A 14,624-nucleotide genomic window follows, 5' to 3' on the forward strand; every position below is an offset into this window, starting at 1 on the left:
ATTCTGTATTTCTTGCAACTTCCCAGAGACATAGGGAGACCATTAAGTAGAGGGTGTTTCAGTTGTTTGATCTGGAGATTACAGAGGCAGAGATGACAGGTGCATTGCATATTAGAGAGGCTACAATCTCAGCAAATTGAAGCTGAAAAAAAGGAGAGCAAGACTGGGGAATATGACAATTCAGGCTGTGGGGTAAAAAGGAGCTTTAAGAAATTACTTTTTGCTGGCAAATATTTTTTGCAGGTGATAGGTATTAGTAATACAACAGGAACATTTTCAGCCTTTGGAATAAACTTCTACTAAAGTAAATGGAAGCTGTCATTGCTTCTGTCAGAGCTAAACTTGACCAACGCTGCAGATATTCTTGGTGTTTAGTGGTTCATGTTGTGTCCGCTGATGAAAATAGATTTAAATCACTAGGAAACTTCAAGTCCTGGAGCCAAATTAATTGATATTATATCAGGGATAATTTGGGCTCCTTCTTCAAAGAAGAAAGTTTAAGAACCACTTTCACAAGCATGTTTAGTGTTTCAGAATGAGAACTTCTTTTAGAATTGTTTCAGCTGTGACTCATCCACTGAATAGCATGGTATCGTTGGCCCCATTATTTGGTTTTTACTGGGCAACATATTACACTATGCTAAAAGAACTAGGGGTGATATATGGATAATTTAAATTATTCTGCCTTTTACGACCCATAAAAATTACTCTGTAATGAAAAACTGTTGCCATGGTATAAATAGTGGTTTCTAATAATTGTTTAAGTTTCTGTATTTTGTTTGTTTTTTTCAGTTGAAAAGTCTATAAGATTTTATTTTCACAAGACCTAAGAATGATTCATTGAAGATCTAAGAATTTAAAATACATGCCCTGTTAAACAATCATGCCCCCATTTCATCAAATTATATAGATATAGAATAATAACACCAAATAAAAAGCCCATAAAATACTATTCGTTAGGCATTTCTGGTTGGGAAGAAAGCTATGCCAGTTTTCTTGCTGTTCTAAAGGCTAGATGGAAAGTTGTGACTCTCACTCTTGCTAGCTTCTAGAAAAAATGATAAATTGTGACCTTTCTTTTGCCTGAGAAAATGCCCTCCAGCAAATAAAACATTTAATTGGATTCCTTACTCTGTAAGTCAACATAGTTTACATGGGATATTTTGGCAGCTTTGCGTCTAGCTTTTCTTAGTGCATTGCTACTTTTGTGGTATGTTCTCATTTTGGAATAATCTTTTAATTTTCTATTTTACAAAATACATATTTCTCTGTTCTTGTCCACCCTATACAGTGACATTGTTTTGGTTTGTTTGGTTCTTTGCATATTTAGAATAGTTTTATTATTACAAAACACAAGCAATTCATTGCAGCTGGCAATGGTTTTTGTTTCAGAATAGAGTATTGTTCCAGACAGGAACTGATTTTGGAATGGTGATCAGATGTACTAATCTATGCTCTGTTTGTTTGCTTTTTCAATTTCTTATAAGCATCCATTCCAAGATGGATGAGGGCAGTCTAGAGTAATTAAAATAACTGAAATGTCTCTTCATTTTTTAAAGATTATAGCATACTTAATGGGCTACCAATAGGAAATAAGCGACCTGTTAGTAATGTGTCCAAAGATCTGCCATAGCCCATCCTATTAACCCCACTCAAATGCCAAAGAGGAAAACTGGATTTTGCAGTTTTGTCTGGAAAGTTAACATCTGTTTAGAAAAAATGGTGGGATAATTATGAGGACTGTTTGACTGCGAGAACCCACGTATGCTGTTATGCTGTGCAAACTGCAGAGATCACTTGATGCATAAAGAGATGTACCACATATTTAAGGCAGTTGCACGTAAATGTTGCCTATTTGGTCAGAAAGCTTAGAAAAAAAATAAACACACATAGAAAAAAAATTTTTTGACTCCTTTAAATAGCAGTCTCTGAAACATGTTCTTATATCTTTATCCAATCCTGAGCATTAGTTCTCCTTAAAGAGAACAGCACTTTTAAGCACCATCTTATACTGGTATTTCTACAGCACTGTAAGAGCATTTTTAATTGTACAATGCTGTGTTGGAATTGTCACCTGTAAGAAAGACAGCTGCAGAAATGCTAACTAATGACGCATTCCCTGGAAAGCACCATTCACTGCCACAGAAGAAAAAGCCTGAGCCATCAGGAACATGGGAGGGAAGCAAAATTGTCTGTTCTATAGCTCACAGCAGAACCAGCCTTAGTTTGCTCTGAAATTCTCAGGGTTTTTAACACCACCTGTGGAGCCTTGAAAGAAACAAACAGCAAGTTCCTCCTCTGCACATTTAAGTAGCCTACAGTGTTATGATGGAAAAATGCTAGTTGGACATATGTTTGATCAGGGATTTAAGATAAATGTGAAAGCCTGTAAATTTCAAGTTAATTTCCAGAGACTAGAATCTTTCCCTACCCTGTGGCTAAATGAAAAGCAAGTTAATTATAAATGAAATCTTTTCAAGGTCAGCCGTATTGTTATTGCTTATAAGGTTGACTTCTATTCCAATCACAGTATAGCAGCTCCACTGAAGTTGGTGGGGTTGCACTGTTTTTAGAATACTAAAGATATTAATTCAATAGTGTTAATGGAATTGACACTGGGGAGATGACCACTGTATCTTTCATTACAAAACTAATTCAGTAATGGACGTTTGAATAAATGTGTTTTCTTTGTTAAGTGGAAGAGCCAGTATTGATTTACATACAAAGGAATGTGTAAGTCCACTACTTAACAAGGAAGGGGAGCTAATGACAAATGACATCAAGAAGGCTGAGACATTTAATGCCAAAGCTGACATTTACTAACAAGCTTATTTGTGACCAGATGCTTAATACAATTAATATGAACAGCAAGGGGGAATGAACACAAGTGAGAACAGGGAAAGAACAGGTTAAATAATGTTTAGGTAAGTTAAATGAAACTCTGATGAAATCCTTCTTAAGATACTTAAGGAACTAGTGGAAGCAATCTCAAAGCCATTAGCAATTATCTTCAAGAACTTCTGGAGGACAGGTGAAGTCCCAGAGGACTGGAGAATGGCAAATATTGTACCTGTCTTCAAAAAGGGGAACAAAGAGGACCCCAGGAGTGTTAGACCAGTCAGTCTAACTTTGATATGTGGAAATATACTGGAATAAATTATTAATCAATTATCTCGCAAGCACTAGAGAATAGCAGGATTATAAGGAATAAAGAGCATGGATTTGTCAAGAACAAATCATACCAGACCAACCTAATTTCCTGCTTTGTCAGAGATGTTCACCTTATGGATGGGGAAGCAAGGCTCGATGTTTAGTAGGACTTTTGACACAGTTCCACATGATATTCTTATAAGCAAACTATGGAAATGTGGTCTAGAAGAAATTACTATAAGGTGGGTGCCTAACAAGTTGAAAAACTGTACTCAGACTAATTATCAGTGGTTTGCTGCTAAACTGTTAGGGTGTATCTAGTGTAGTCCCAAGGTCAGTCTTGGGCCTGGTACCATTCAGTATTTTCATTAATGACGTGGATAATGGAGAGGGTGCTAGCACTTTCAAGGACAAGATTTAAATCCAAAGCAACCTTGATAAACTGGAAAAATCAACCAGTCTGAAATCAGCAAGATGAAATTCAGTAAAAACAAGTGCAAAGTACTACCCTTAGGAAGGAAAAAATCAAATATGCAGCAACAAAATAACAAAATTGTTGGCTAGGCAGTAAAACTACTGAAAAGGATCCTGGGGTTACAGTGGATCCAGAGGTGAAAGTAAGCTGGTATGGTCTAGTACAGCATACCGGCAAGAGTCAATATTCCATGCCAGACTGGACTTGCTTCCCCAGGCTGACCATTTAAAGAGCCTGGGACTCCCTGCAGTGGCCAGAGCCCCAGGACCTTTAAATCACCTCCCAAACCCCGCTGCCAGAGCCCTGGAGTAGTGGCAGGGCTCCGGAAGTGATTTAAAGGTCCTGGGGCTCCGGCCACTGCAGGGAGCCCCAAGCCCTTTAAATCACCACTGGAGCCCTCCTGCCACTACCCTGGGGCTCTAGCAGCTGGTCTTGGGCAGTGATTTAAAGGGCCCAGGGCCCCACTGCGGTAGCAGTGGCTGGAGCCCTGTGCCCTTTAAATCACCCCTAAGCCCCGGGGCTCCCAGTCGCCTCTACAGCTGGTAGCTCCAGTGGTGATTTAAAGGTCCCAGGGCTCCCAGCTGCAGCCAGAGCCCCTGGGCCTTTAAATCTTGATTTAAAGGGCCTGGGTATTTAAAGGCCCTGCCTCTTCTTGTTGAGGCCATGCCTCTTTTGGTTGAGGCCATGCTCCCTAATCAGGACTCCGGCATACTGGTAAGTCCTTTAAGTTACTTTCACCTCTGAGTGGATCACAAGTTAAATCTGAGTCAACAATGTGATGCAGTTGCCAAAAAGGATAATATCACTCTGGGATGTATTAACAAGAATGTTCTAAGTAGGACATGGGAAGTGACTGTCCTATTCTGCTCAGCATTGGTGAGAACTCAGCTGAAGTCCAGTTCTGGGTATCACACTTTAAAAAAAATGTGGACAAATTGGAGCTAGTCCAGGGGAAAGCAACAAAAATGATAAAACTTATAGAAAACCTGACCTATGAGGAAAGGTTAATAAAACTGGGTATGTTTAGTCTTGAGAAAAGAAGACTGAGTAAGGCTCTGTTAAGACTTCAGGGACTGTTATAAACAGGATGGGGCTTCATTGTTCTTAATGCCCACTAATGGTAAGACAAGTAGTAATGGGCTTAATCTGTAACAAGGTAGATTTAGGATACATATTAGGAAAAGCTTTATAATGATAGGATAGTTAAGATCTGGAATAAGTTTCCAGGGAGGTTGTGGAAGCCCCATCCTTGCTGATTTTTAAGGACAGGTTGGACAAACACCTGTCAGGGATGGCGTAGGTTTACTTGGACCTGCTTCAGTTTAGAGGGCTGGACTAGATGACCTCTCGAGGTCCCTTGAAGCCTTACATTTCTATGATTCTATGATATCAAACAGAACTTTTATCTGAAGCAAGCTACCTAAATCTATACTTCAGAACCTAAATGACTGGCCTGATTGCTCCGCACCTTTGAGAATCACTTGTTTCTCCTGCTGATTTCAATTCAGTTTCACTATGGAGTTAGACAGCTAACTTTAACATTCAAACCTGAAGTTTAAAATTTTGTCCAGGATACTTTGCAAGTATGTGAGCAGTTGATCTGAAATACACAAGTTTCACCCACTTGAAGAGAATTGAGAACTGCAGCCTTAGGTGATGTCTACACTGCAATAAAGAACCTGAGGTTGACTGTGTCAGCTGACTTGGGCTCGAGGGGCTCGGGCAGTGGGGCTATAAAATTTTAGTGTAGAGTTTTGAGCCAAAGCTGAGGAATTTCATCTTCGGATGAATATGAGGGCCTGCTGGGTATCAATTGCTTGCAGGTTGGGCATTTCGGGTTTTTTAGAGGGAAACTGCAGAGCAGGATTGGCTCTAGGCACCCGAAAACCAAGCACGTGCTTGGGGCGGCACAATTCCAGGGGCGGCATTCCGGCCATTCTTTTTTGGGGGGCGGAAAAAACCTACAGCCAGCCCTGCTGCAGAGGGAAGTAATTGGGAGTGATTCAAGGATGGCCTTGTTCTAGATCCTGAGTTCAATCCTGGGGTCAATCACAAGGTTGAAAGCTGGAGTAACTGTAACTGAGATCTGAATCTGTCTGTGTTTTCAAGGAAATAGACTGCAATTGAAGAGACTTCTTGTAATTCCTGATTGTGCCACTGACTTCCTGACTGATCTTATACAAGTCACTTAATGTGACTATGTATCTCTAAAATAGGGTCAGTGGTACTTCCTTTCTCCCATGTTTGACTGTCTTAAGAACATAAGAATAGTTATATTGTGTCAGACCAATGGCCCATCTAGCCCAGTATACTGTCTCTCAGCAATGACCTGTGCCAGATACTTCCAAGAGAATGAACAGAACAGGGCAATTATTGAGTGAGCCACACTCTGTTGTCTTGTTTATTTAGATTATAAACTCTTTGCAATAGAGGCTCTTATTCTCTGTTTTTGTCTAGTGCCTAGCGAAATCAGGCCCTAATCTTAGCTGAGTCCTCAAGACATGTAATGTTTACACCTACTAATGAACATCTACTAAAAGAAAAGGAATGTGTTGTGGCACATGAAAAGTTGTGTTTTAGACTTGCTGCTTGAAATTAGGAGAAGAGGGGATTTATAAGATCTGACAATCCACCAAGAATGGACATATATGCAGAGAAAATATTTTGAGGGAAAGTGTAATCATTTAGATATTAAATAAGCAAAGTTTACATTTTATGTTAGTTTTGTGATTCCCCTATATATAACTGTCTTTGTCCCTGTCTTTCATATAGTCTGTTCTTTGTATTTTGACTTTTTTCTCTAGATCACGGTGCATAAGTTAAGTGTGAAACAACCGTCTTTTTTGCAATGCTAAGGTTACATGTTTGTTGAGAAACACTTAGTTTTCTTCTTTTTAACAGACTCCTTTCAAATAATTCCATTTTCTCAAAAAATGCACTTCAAAACATTGATCTTGGTTTTCTCTTAAATTAAGGGCTTTGTTTCTCGATTGTTAAAGATTTGTTCACCTAAGCCCTGCGCCAACTCCACTAAAATTCAATGGGAGTCTTTGTATTGACTATAGTTGGAGTTAGATCAAGCCCTTAGTCAATTGCCATTGCTAGCTGACTATTGAAGGAGAGAGCGAAACTGACAACAAATACTGTCAAATGAAGTAAACCATTTGATGTCTAATTTTAACTTTAATTTTAGTAACTGGATGTTGGGTGCTCTTGAGTGTTTTTTTTTCATCCAAGATATTATCTTTTTGAGTGATGGTGGCAACCTTCATGGGGTCCTCGCTGTTAAGTACATTTTAATCTTTGTGTCCGAAATATTGCCACCACTTTGGAGACTGAAGATCATTTATTGATTTCTGTAACACTCTATACCTCCAAATAGTACCCTGGAAGCACCACATTTACAACTTTGATATAATTATGATGTGTTTTGTACAAAATATACCTTATGAGGTATCATTTAAGAATCATCTTGATTTGTTGAACATTAATATCCTGTTGAAGTGTGTGTACAATCATATGTGAAGTTATGAAGTTTTGCTACATATGTGTTACTGAAATATGTTGTGAGCTTGGGAGACACGCACAGCGAGCCTTTCAGTGGCAACAAAGTAGCAACTGACTAGACAGATTTACATCAGGATCAGCCAGACATGCATTGATGGAACGTCAAGAAGAATTCACTCTCCCAGAGACTCCTCAGAGAGGGCACATGCACAATGGGGTGGCCTAACTCATGTGACATGGCAAGGATCTTTCTACCAGCTGGAGGAAAGTATAAAAGAGAGACAGTGACATCACCAATTGGCTTCTCTCCTTCCCCATCTCAAAACCTGGAAGATCATCCGAAAGACAAAGACTTTGAACTAGAAAGATTGGTCCCAGGGATTTCAGTCTGTGTATTAAGAACTGTGAGCTGCCTGTAACATCTATTGCAGTGAGAAATCTTGCTTAGTCTGTAGCATTTAGACTGCAAATTTATTTTTATTTCTTATTCAACCATCTTCAATCTGTAAGCCTGCTACTTGTAATCACTTCAAATCTGTCTTTTTTTAGTTAATAAATCTGTTTTATATTTTATCTAAAACAGCGTGTTTTTGGTTGAAGTGCTTGGGGAATCTCTGCTCAGGTTAACAAGGTCTGTTGCACATCCACTACCCTTGAACCTTGAGCAGTGTAAGATGGTATATTTCTGGGGTGCAAGACTGGGGGCAGGGTTGACTGGCTGGTGACTCTCTCTGTATAATTCATGAGTGGCTTTGAGAGTCTTCATGCAATTTAGCTGAGTGTGGGTCTCCAGGTACTGATGGCTGAGTGATCACAGTGCCTAGAGGGGTTTGCTGTTCATCACTGGCGTAGCTCTGTGAGAGAGAGCCTGGGCTTGAGAGTTAAGGGGGCACATTGGTCCCACAGTTTCAGGTCATAGCCCAAGGATTCCATCACAATCTCCCAGTCAAAATAGTAACTTTACCAAGAAACTCTTTTGGAAAGTTTCTTTTCAGAGACATGCTAACCAATCAATAGACCCTATTGATTAGTCTATGCCAACTTAATGTTGAGCGTCTGTATCTTTTAAAGGCTGATTGTGGACCATGCCTCGTATGGATCACCATTGAGAATGCCAAATTCAGGGCAGACTGAAAGAAACAGGACAGACACACCCCAAAACTGCTGAATTATTGGAGTAACCATTCGTTCTATGTTGTTTGAGGCATCCTTAGGAAGGGCTCACTGAAGAGCTGATTCCCTTCAATGGCCCATCACCACATGGATGGCCCATCAACCAGTGATGGCTGCTCCAAATGTAAATTTGTCTGGTGGAAGTTACCAAGGCACAGAACATGTTTGAGATACAGACAGAACAAAGTTTCATAACTTCATATATAGAGGGGATGCATATATATAAACATGATAATTATATTAAGCAAAGCATAATTTTACAAATGATACCTCATATGACATACTTTGTACAAGTTTGTTGCAATTGTATAACAGTGATAGCAATAATGATATAAATGGTCATCTTCCTTTTCATACAGTATCACACTGATGTCATGGTGAGGCCACTGATGGAGAATAACACCAACATCCTGGCACTGCAAAAAACACATTGCAGAAGTCTCAGTGTGCCTCTGAATACCATGGTATGTCCTTTTCTCCAACTAAAACCACCCGAAACACAGAATGTCCACTTACATCAGGCCCAAACTAAAAGATGTAGCCAAAGCACTGCTGACAACAGAAAATGGTTTCACAGTCGGTATTTGAGTCAATGAGCTGACAATGTATAATGTGTATAACCAACCAACCAGCAGGGGCCCTTACCAACCTTACCGAAATCACCATCTGTGTATTTTGGCAATTTCAACAACCACCATACAGCATGATTGGGCTAGTCAAGGAAAGATGCTGCAGGTGAAAAGCTTTCTGATTGGATGTCGGCACAGGATCAGTATCTGCTGTTTGATGCAGAACACATGGGGACCTTCTGATCAGACCTGATGGAAGAAAGAATACACACCCAACTTATGTTTTGTCTCCACGGACTTCAGCGGATCACCACTCGCTGCATCTCCAACTGTCCTGGACCCCTGCTCTCAGCACAGGCCAGCAGTGGTACACACAGACCTTAAACTCCATAATTACCAGTGTATTAGGGGGCTTTCCCTTCACTCCCTTTCCTGGTTCTTGTCACACAGACAGAAAGCAGAAGACCAGAAGTCTGAAGTGGAATGTTTACTGGGTTTGGTTCCAAGCAAGCATATCCATAGCTCTGATGTCTCAGAGCTTTGTTTCCCAATGTCCCATTCCCAGCACCAATGCCGCAAAGCTTTTACCCATGTCCCAGTTCCACCTCCACCTTCTTAGCTGGCCCAAATATACCTGTAGTGCACTCTGCTGGCCCCACCCTTTACAACATATGGTCATGTTCTGTTTTGGAGAGTTGTGAGTCTGGGCTCTTGGTACCACCTCTTTTGTGTCCCATGGGAGGGGTAAGGAGTGAGGTTGTGTATTGGCTAATGCCATTCTCTTCTTTGGCTTTTAGGGTGCTTATGCCTTGCCTCCATTCCCCTTTGTCCCTCCTAACTGGTTGCTTGACCTTGCCTTGAGACAGAAGTTGAGGCAGTCTTCAAGTGTAGACTCATATATTATACTCCCACCATACCCAGTAGCACTTTTAACTCTATCCCTTAACTTGTCTCATTATACTAGCAAACCCATCTGGCTGGGCAGAAACAACATACAATGTCTTTGTTCACACATATTAGTAATGATATACGAGTGTTAAAAATCAAACTCAAAATTCTATCTCAGGCTAACAAACAGTTATATACTAACACATTTTCACACTGGAATGTGAGAGTAGCGGAATGGCTGGGTTCCTCTGCTGCCATCAAAAAAGCCATCAGTAGCATGCTACCAAAGCCCAACAACTTTGACCGCTTCACAAAGCTTATTATTAAAGGCACAAAGAAGCCATGGTTACAGGACCTTCTTTATACCATGCTGGAAAAGAGGTAGTAGAGGCCACAGACATCACACACTCAAACCATAAAGCATGGGCCCTTCTGCAGTGCCTAGGTAGAGTGCTGCCATCACACACACATGGCAAGTCACTACAAACAGTTTTAATTTATTCCACAGCCGAGTATTGCACAAGTGTTTGGAGAAGAAGCTCACTTATAGACCTCATCAATATCCAGCTAAACGCAGCTATAAAACATGTAACTGGCACCATGAAGTCCACACCACTGTCTTGGCTTCCAGGCCTTGGAAACATTCTTCCTCCAAATGAGATGGCTACATTGAACAAGTACAAGAAAGCACTAACTAAACGCTTCTGCTCCATGACAATCTTGTTCACCCACCTTGCACTCACTTTAAGTTCCTCTGGGTGGCTGGAGAAACTTTTCTGTCATCCAATTTCAACCCAGAAGACACCCAGCAGATGCAATTGGCAGGCTCTGTCATAAACCACAAGCACTGCATAGTTGATCCTACCATCAAAGCTCCTGGTTTGTTGATCTGTTGAAGAAAGTGAAAGACCATCAACCATATTAGGGTGTTACATGGAAGATGCACGCACCTAATGTACAGTGTGAGTGAGGAGATCTCCAAACCACTGAACACATTGTGAACAATTGCCCCAACTGTTCATTTCTAGGAGGTATAACAGGTACACTCTCAATTGCCTGAAGCCCTTGAATGGATTTCAGACCTCTCTATTAACTTGTAAATGTTGCTATTTCCATATGAGAGAAGTCTCAAACTCAAAAGTCAAGAATATAAAGAATTTAGTCTTACAGCAACTTGCTAACTCTCATTGCACATAATGTGTGTGTGTTTAGGTGAATGTACTTTTAACAGCCTTATCAGCAACTGAAAAATATTTATATGCACACATGCAATCAGTATATACAAGTAAGTGGGCAGACATTATTCCTAAAAATCTGACTGTCACCATAACTGTTTGTGCTCATGAATCTTTGTGAATGAGACTTGGTAACTGCACTTTTGGGCACATTGTTTTCAGGAATTCAAATATTAATCCTGGTTAATGAACTTTAGGAAATAAAAATAATGGGGGTTGGAATGTAATAATTGTTTTCCAAAAAAAAAGTCTTTAAGCTTTCCCTTAGAACATGTAGATTCCAGAAATCTGCAGTAAATTGCCATCATGGAATTTGTTGCCTTGATCTTGTCACCATGAAGCTTCTGGGTCTCAGTATTTTTGGAGATGTTTTTTAAAGATTGTTTCACTCACAGTATCTTTTGAATCATTTAGTTCATAATGAAAAGGTGCTGCCCTGGAAAAACCTGCTGCCCATTGCCTGGAATTGCCTGGAATTAGTATGATATCCTGCACTCCACCACTGTAAAGGGCCTTTGTGTCAAGTGCTTGACTTTTGAATATCACACAACGTAATGCTGTGTGAACTATTAGAAAGATGAATACTATGCCATGACATTGCAGCTTCTCAGAAAATGCCAGCAGTGAAGGCAAGCATAGCAAGTTCTTCACCTTAATAATAATAAGAGTTATTCCATCACTCACAGAATAAAAAATTCCAGGCAAAAGGTTCACCTATACACAACCAGAAGAAAATTATGACTTATGTTGGGAGGAGATCTGATCATGAATGACCTCTCTCAAAGCAGTAGCTATAAAAAACACAGCCTCAGCAATTTTAGAAATGTAAGTTGCGGTCAAGATGATTGGTAGAGTGTCAAACCACCTAGTAGTCAGTAATTCTTCATTTTCACCGTTATAGAATCAAAACATGGTTACAACTCACCTATTACAGTAGAAGGATTATTTAATATAGTTAAAGGAGGAAGCTTTTGAGCTAAACTTTGCTTTTGGAGTGCAGGCAGGAGGTTTTCCTGATGCAGGGAGGGCTGTTTAAACCGTGTGCTTTTATTCAATTGGGGCCTTCAGCTTAAGATCCAAAATGCAGTCTGCACCCTTCTTTCGCCCATCTACCCCCAAACTCTCATGCCATGACAGCTAGGAGAAGTTTACACTTATGGTGATAGAAAGAAAAGATAATATGCGCCATGATGAGATGTCTACCCCACACAGGTGAACTAAGGGTTAAAAGAAGCCTGAGAGCTCAATTAGTCCACCTTGCTGTGCTGGAGAGTGTGTCAGGCTTCACTTGTTGCTAGACCCAGCTGGTAAGAGCTGGGACTTCTTTGTGAGAGAAGTGAAATGTACAGAGGAGGCCCAGGAGAGAGGAGGTAGGAGTTTCTGTTCTCTGGGGGCAGCTAGGGAAGACTGGCTGAAGAAAGCCACAGGGATAGAATTAATCCCTGTGGTGGGCCTTGGAAAGTGGATAAGGCACAGGGAGGCAGTTGTGTCAGGTCAACGTTCCAGGAAAGAAAGGTAGAGTTAGAAGGACCTAGGGAGAAGCCCCTGAGAACAAAGGGGAAGTTGTTATGTTGCAGGGAAGCAATACAAGGGGCTTGTAAATAGGAAGTGACACAGGGAAACATTAGCATGTATGAAGGGAACCTACCTGCTTAATACAGAGTCCCTGGACCAGAACCCAGAGACGGGATGGGCCTGGGTTCCTCTGTCAGCCTTGAGAAAGGAGCACATAAGCTTGACATAAGGACTTGAGCCCAGTGTGGGGCTGAAGATTGAGTCTCAAGGACAAACCAAGGAATAACCCAAGGTGAGACAGAAGGAGCTTTTGTGTCTGGACATGTTGGAATTTTAGTTGTACTTTTGTTCTTCCAGAAGGGGAGAGGATCTAAAGTGGCCAGGCCGAAGGACCAAGTTATGAGAAGAGGCAGACCACCACAGGGCTGGAGCAACCATAGGCAGGAAAGAACAGCCATGAAGGTGTGCTCTAGCGGTGAGTCCACTCTCCATAAGGGTGATTGAGTGTGAATATTTTGGATAAAAGAGAGTAGAAGAACTGTGAATTGCCCTGGTGGGGCCACAATAAAGGGGAAACATAACTTCTGTATCTCAAATTATCAGGCCCGTTTCATGCCAGGTGCAATTACAACTTTTCAACCAAAAAGGGATGTGGATGAAAAATGAAATTGATCAGTCCATTCCCTGTCTAATCAGCATGGAGCAGCTTGTAGAGCACCATAGCACATGTAGCACTACAGCACAAAAGGTATTGCATTAGCATTTTCTTGCAGTGGTGGTGTAGGCTCCAGGAAGCAGAGTCCAAGGTTTGGTAGCATTGTCTAGCACTAGAAATGGTATCAGCTAGTTCAGAGTAGGGGACTGTGAATCCGAATGACTCATGGTATCTAGGTCTTATGTGAGGACAACATTCTTTGTTGTATAAGTAACCATTCCTGACTAAGACTCAGTTACGCAAATGGCTCCACATGGATAGATCCCACTGCATCTTTCTCAGAGCTCTAGTCCTTGGAGACAACAAGGCTATGCTTTGGATCAGGGCCTGAGTTTGCTCTTCTGGTGACTGACAGTTCTGGGTATATCAAAGCTTTTATAAAATGTTAATTAACTGGGACTGTCTGCCAATTAGAGCACAGCTCTGCTGTGCAGTTACTGACCCACAACACTGTGAGTATTTTTCAGTAATAGATCATGATAGTATCCATTGGTGTCAGTGGCCCTTAGTGTTTTGGTGCTGATTGATTTGTATAGTAACTGTATGGATATTTTTGATTAACCATTTAATTGGGATACAAATCCCTGTGCTACTATTAGTAAGTGTCCCCAGTGAAGATGGACATCTCAACTTATCATCCTCCTGCTCCCACTTCTCTCAATCTTCCTACTCCTCCCCTCTCCTGTGTAGGTTAAAACACCAAACTCCAATGACTACTTTCATATTAATTTGTTCTTAGCCACTCTCCCCACCCACCAAGAGCTACTCTTCTCCTTCCCACTCTTCTCTCCATCCCTGCCCTCTCCTCTTAAAAGCTGAATGGGGAGCAGTCCTGAGAGACCTGACACAGAGCTGCACAATCCAAAGCGAGAAAAAGTGGCATGCGAGGTGCTGAACAGGAAGGTGGCTCAGAGGAGCTCTGAGATGAAATCTGGAGCAGTGCCTCTTAGTGGAGCTTTACACCTCAGCTCCTCTTCCCAGAGCACCATGGCTGCTCCTCACACACCTTATCAAGTGGAGGGAAGGAAAAGAAATGGAAGTGAAGTTAGAGACTAGATGAGGGGAAGGAAAGAGACAGTCAAATGTTAAGATAACTAGAATATCTATGAGACACAAGGTGGGTGAGGTAAAAGACATTGCCTCTCCCACCTGGTTTCTCTAACATCCTGGGACCAACACAGCTGCAACAATGAATATTTATGTAATCATTCGTTGGGAGACGGTGGTACAAAATTTCAGGAACAAGGAGTTCAAGTGGATATATATCCTGATTGGTCACAGCATAAGCCAATCACTAACTGAGCAGTTAGGAAGAAACTTCCTTTATGGGCAGGTGATTCCCTATCTCTCTCATACGGGGTCCAGTGTAACAGCTACTTCAGTGGCTCAGACTGGCT

Source organism: Gopherus evgoodei, chromosome 3, assembly GCF_007399415.2.
Source record: "Gopherus evgoodei ecotype Sinaloan lineage chromosome 3, rGopEvg1_v1.p, whole genome shotgun sequence".
NCBI lineage: Eukaryota > Metazoa > Chordata > Testudines > Testudinidae > Gopherus > Gopherus evgoodei.